Source organism: Oryzias melastigma, unplaced genomic scaffold, assembly GCF_002922805.2.
Source record: "Oryzias melastigma strain HK-1 unplaced genomic scaffold, ASM292280v2 sc00347, whole genome shotgun sequence".
NCBI classification, from domain to species: Eukaryota; Metazoa; Chordata; class Actinopteri; order Beloniformes; family Adrianichthyidae; genus Oryzias; species Oryzias melastigma.
In genome coordinates, this window is record NW_023416945.1 from 85826 (window position 1) to 91652 (window position 5827).

The following is a 5827-nucleotide window of genomic DNA, read 5'->3' on the forward strand; positions in this document are numbered from 1 at the left end:
TCTCAGTCAAAACAACAAAGAAGAACCGTTACGTGGCCTTAAACTTGTTCCTAAGCAGTGATGTAGCACTGATTCTGATTAAAAAAAATATATATATATATTTTATTTTATTTTGTAATTTTTTATCCTTTTCTTTTCAATTTATTTTTAGTAATGATTACTGAAAAGTTTACAATCACTATGGTATTACTTTTCTTTACTGATTAATATAAATGATTTGTCGTGGATGCTTTGAAACTTGATGACATTAATGATTTCAATGATCCTTAATAGCCTGATTTTATTAATATTTGATATTAAGTCCTGAACCGGATATTGATAATTCATGTAGAGAAAATGGTCGAGTCGGGGTGGGATTATATAAGTTCGCTTCCTTCCACTCCCTTTCAAGTGATCAACTTGTGATTTATTAAGTGATATGTTATGTATGTATTATGACCTGATTGCTTGAAATAAACCATTTCATTCATTCATTCATTCATTCATTCATTCATTCATTCATTCATTCATTCATTCATATAATTAATTTGATTGACATCACGCCATAATTTAGATAATGGTGTAATAAGCGGCTTATTAATATCTTTATTAGTGCATATAAGCAAATTATAAGCATCTACTAATGCTTATCAATATCTTATTTATACTTAACAAGCACACCTTAATATAAAGCGTTACCCAAAAATAAAACATAGATGAACGCAGACAACATTTATAAACATATAAAATAACTGTTTAATTGTAAACGCTTCTTCCATATAATGAACTAGAATCAAACCAGAAAGAATGTTATTTAAAGTGCTGTAAGTGCTATAATAGGGACAAGAATAATTTGTTTTTATTTGCAAAAAAAATAATGCTATGCATTGATATAATAAATTGTGTCCCATTTATGTAGACTCCAAGCAATTGTTACAATGACTTGGTGGCATTTTTTGATGTCTCAATGACAAGACAGCTCTCACACTAATCGCCATAAAAGTGAATTAACTTTGTGAGTTTCCTTCTCACAACCCTTCCTTGTTTTATAGCTTCTGTCTGCTTTTTGGCATGATGATTTAAGCGGATCTTGCAGTACCATGCTGATGGCATTTTCATCAAAACATGAACATGATTGGCCTCTACACATGTGTCAAACATGTGGCTGTTTAAACCAGGGAACAAGTCTTTGTCGGAACACTCAGCCAGAACTTCAACCTGAATAACAGCAGTTGTTTGTCAGCCAGGTGGTGCATTCCCCCCATTTCTCCTAAGCAGTCTCAAGAGTCTTTTTTTCTTTTGCTTACAAATGGCCACAATGCCAGCTGATGGGCTTTGCAGGCCACCTCTGCTTTTTTATTTCAAGAAAAGGGTGAGAATCCAAATTGTTGGAGCACAGTGCCTGAGCACATGGCATGCAGGTTAACTTTTGTTTGATTTTTTTAACAATGAAACCAGTGGTGTAATTTATTGCAGCCTCCTTGTACTCAGAAGCACTGTCTAAGATGTCAATGTGTTCTGGGAGGTCAGCAATGGCTTCTTCAGACAGCAGCACTTCAACAGGCACCTGGTCAATCCTGCGTGCAACGTTGACAGCTGCAGATGTTGAATCGAGGATATCAGTGTTGTCCCGAAGAAGACAATTGCCAGTGCCTTTTTTCACCTGGTGACGTACTAACAGGCGCTTGTATGCTCCACGGAACTGCCGTGCATTTGGGTTGTTGTTAAACCCACCCCATGCTCGGATGGATGAAAAAAACAGCTCCAGGTGATCTTGACTAAGTTTGTAAGTCAGAAGATACCTGCATGATGAATTTGATCTCACCACTATGTCCTCGTAGATGTTAAGCACACTTCTAGCACATGCAATTAGCCCAAGGACAGATGTTTTCTTCTGAGTGGCATGCATGTGGACGAATGCGTTAGCTTTGTTTTTTATCCGGAGACCACGCAGACAAGTTTCTGCTTTCTGAACAATAGCCCTCACACAATCCACAGATGAGGGCTTGATTGGTGCTTTAAAACCTCTAGCGAGAGGGTTGCGGCTGTTAAGCACATCAAAAAGTGAGTCGATGACCCTTAAGAAATTTGCCGTTGCCATGCAACCCCGAAACTGAGGATAGTTCAGCTCTGTCTGACTGTAACCAAGAGCATCCGCCACACTACAGCTGAACAGTTGGGCTGCCAAGTTCACTTTCATTTTTTGTTGATGCCACTCGATGTGTGCCAGTCTCAGCTTGTTACCGAGCCGAAGACCTTCTCTATTTTTAAGTTTTTGAAGCTCCACTATATACTGCCAACTGATGGTTTCTCCGTCTCCTGTCTGCAGTAATTGAGCGTTTGCAAAAGCATTCCTCAAAAGTTTAATCATGTGACACGGATCCAGAACCACATGCACTTTCCATGACTTTTCCTCAGGATGGAAAAAATGAGGGATCATGTCATTCATCTCTAGTTTTGCACCAAGGTCATGAATCATTGCAAAGTTTTGGCTCGGTCCATCACATGTTAAAGAAACAACTTTGATTCCTATGGCATGAAGGCGAGTAAGGCTTTCTCTAACGATGTTTGCCATCTCACTTCCAGTCATGCTGTGTATGAGAAAGTAGGCAATCGGTATTTTCCATGACTCATTGATGGCAACAACCATAATAACTAGAGCTTAAGTGGCAACAGTGTTGTCAATTTCACCATTGCTAATGTCTACATAGCCATACAGTTTTGAGTCAGATCCAAATTCAATTTGCTGGTGAAGATACATTTCATCCAGCATCAATGAACAGAAAATTTCCTTTCCCTCTTCTTTTCCCTAACATAACTTTTAAATGCCACAAACGATGCTACAGTAAATCCAGGACCTGCGGAGACGCTGCTGTACCAACGACAAATAGTCTGGGGATGTGGCAAAGCAAAATGTAATTTTTCTCTCACAAAGTCATATGCCTTTGCGGAGTAAAAATGTAGTGTGGTTGCAAATCTTTGCAGTTCTTCAGAAAAAGGAGTTGTTTTGCATTTGTCTTTACTTCTCTGCAGAAGTTCTTTGATTGTATCACTCATAGAGTCCAACAAAGCACCACACTCATTGGAGATAAGCAACTTGTTCTGAAGAACACCAACTACACTCCTCCTTGAACCGCCACCTTAATGTGGTGGAGAGGTTTGAGTGCTTGAGTGATCTCAGGAGCTGTGCTGTCGGGGGCTTCTGCCCCTGGCAGGGTCACCCGTGGCAGACAGGTCCTGAGTGACAAGCCAGACAAAGAGCGGTTCAGAACCCGTTTATTAGTAAAAACATGAAAGATTCCGCTACGTCGCCCGCATTGGCGTCACCAACTGAATTAATATGAGCTTTCAGAGTTAAGTTGCTGTCCAGTTTCACACCTAAACTCATTGCTGTCGGTTTCAAATAATAATTTAAAACATCTAAATCAACATGTGCCTTAGAGATGTCACTCGCGCCCACTAACAGAACCTCAGTCTTTTCCTGATTTAAGTGTAGGAAATTACATGACATCCATGCTTTAATATCATCAAAGCATTGAAATAACTGTTGAGGAGAATACGCTTCTTCCTGCTTTAATGAGATGTAGATCTGGCTGTCGTCAGCATAAAAGTGGAATGAAATTCCATGTTTTCTGAGAACTGACCCAAGTGGAAGCAGGTACAGTGAAAAAAGAAGAGGTTCAAGATCGGAACCCTGAGGTACGCCACATGTAAGAGGTGTCCTGCAAGACTCTGTAGCTCAAAGACAAACACAGAAGCTCATATCAGTTAAATATGATCTGAAGCAATTTAAAGCACTACCTCGAAGGCCCACCCAGCTTTCTAAGTGAGATAAAAGGATTTGATGGTCAACTGTATCAAAGGCAGCTGCTAGATCCAGCAGAACCAAAACAACATAGTGACCAGCATCAGCTGCTAGAAAAAAATCATTAGAAACCCTCAACAAAGCCGACTCAGTACTGTGACTGGGTTCAAATCCCGATTGAAACATCTCAAGAACGCTGTTCTCTTCTAAAAATGTTATTAACTGACAGTACACAATATTTCAAGCACCTTTGAAAGGAATGGAAGCTTAGAAATGGGTCTGAAGTTTGCCAAAATGAGGGAGTCCAAGCCAGGCTTTTTAATACGTGGTGTTAATACTGCATGTTTAAAACACGAGGGCACAATCCACTGAACTAAACCACCATTAATTATACTGAGAACATAAGGAGCCAAAGGCGGAAAAACTTCTTTAAACAGACGAGGTGGAACTGGATCAATAGGAGATCCTGACGGCGTCATCTGGATGATTAATTTCTCCAAATAAGACAGACTGACGAGCTCAAACTGATGGAAAACAGCAGAACGTGTGATAGAAGGAGCATGAACCAGAGGAAGAATGATTATTCTGACATATAAAATGACTGAGAAATAACTGTCTGTTTCTCAATGGAAGTCAATGGGACTTTGGCCTTTTTGCAACCCAGTGGTACTTCCTATATGGAACATGAAAGGAGGGGGGCTTGCTTTGTCCAGTTCTTACTTACAGTCAATGGTTCAAACGCACCCTGTTACTGAGGAACAGAGACGTCCTTCAGGAATGTGGTTCTGCTGCTTCCTTCCAAACTAAAGCAGAGAAAAAGTCCCTGAGATCATCTGGAAGATCCACATTCTTTCAGTCAGAGCTGCTCTCAGGATCAACTTTTTACAGTCTGAATGTTGATGTTGAGGTTCTGCTTCTGTCAGCAGTAAAAGGTCAGAGGTCAGAGCTTTCAGTCAACAATGTGATCAGAAATGACTATAGAGCTTCAGCTTTACTTTATCTCCCTCAGCTGCAGTTTGCAGAAGGTGGTTGAGTTTGGTGAAGTAAACTCTGGTCATTGTGGTCGTCCCACATCAGCCTGAGAATCAGAGTTTGTGTGTTTATTGTCTTTGGTCTGAACACAAACTTACTTAGCAGACAGCAGATGTGTGACGTGGTGAGAGTTGAGCTGCAGTTTTAGGAAGAACTTTAGTGTCGACTTTACCTCTGATTTGACTCAGACTGTCCTGGTATTTTACCATCTTCTAGTTTTCACCCACAAAATCCTGAAGTTTCTCAACTTGAAGTCAGAAGAACAAACACACACAAATGGGGGCGGAGCTCTGTTCAGGTGTTCCTGGATCAGGAAATGATGAAGTTGAGAGTTTTCCTCGTGTCAGAGCAGACGGAGCAGGAGGAGACGGAGGCTCCAACTTTCTTCTTCCTTTACGGTGAGTCTTTGTTTTCTGTCGTCTTCTCCTTCATGATGAAGGCAGTGATGTTTCTGTTATCAAAGTGTTCCCAGTGGGCTTTTAACCCTTGTGCTGTCCTTGTGTTCATGTTGGGAGTCGGGTCATCTGGACCCCACAAGGCATTGCGCTTATTTTTTTCTTTCTTCTCGATCTATTTTTGATTTTCACTGGTGTCGCTGGCAGACATGAAATCCTGTCTACCTTCATCCACTTTTGTCATAGGAGTGAGAACACTTCAAGGTAAGGGTAGGGTCATCTGGACCCCCAAAAGATAGAACAAGGGTCAGGGCCACCAACAGTGGCTGTGTAATATTTGTTGTTTAAAAAAATGTTCATATCACCAAAAAACTAAAAAAGTAGTTCTTATGCCTAATGAAATGTAACCATGTATTTAAAAAAGTTAAAACCTGTAACAGGTGCACATTACCCCTGCACCACTGACTAACTGTCCTAAATCAATCGTTAATTAAAGGTTAATGAGGAGACCCATCACACGGTGGTGAACGTAGGCATTAGATTTTCATGAAAAATTTGTTCATCCATAGATTTCCACATTAAGTTCAAGTCTAATTAGCCATTAGACCCAGGAGAT

The 5827-nt window shown here is 40.3% G+C and overlaps 1 long non-coding RNA gene across 1 annotated transcript; it reads right to left on the bottom strand.

The window, feature by feature from the left end:
• Positions 1-4654: 4654 nt before the first annotated feature.
• LOC118598337 lies at positions 4655-5326 on the bottom strand. The gene is made up of 2 exons (XR_004947461.1): positions 4989-5326; positions 4655-4862 (listed from the first exon to the last, which is right to left on the bottom strand). It is a non-coding gene; the product is annotated as an uncharacterized LOC118598337 (long non-coding RNA).
• Between the last annotated feature and the right edge of the window lie 501 nt (positions 5327-5827).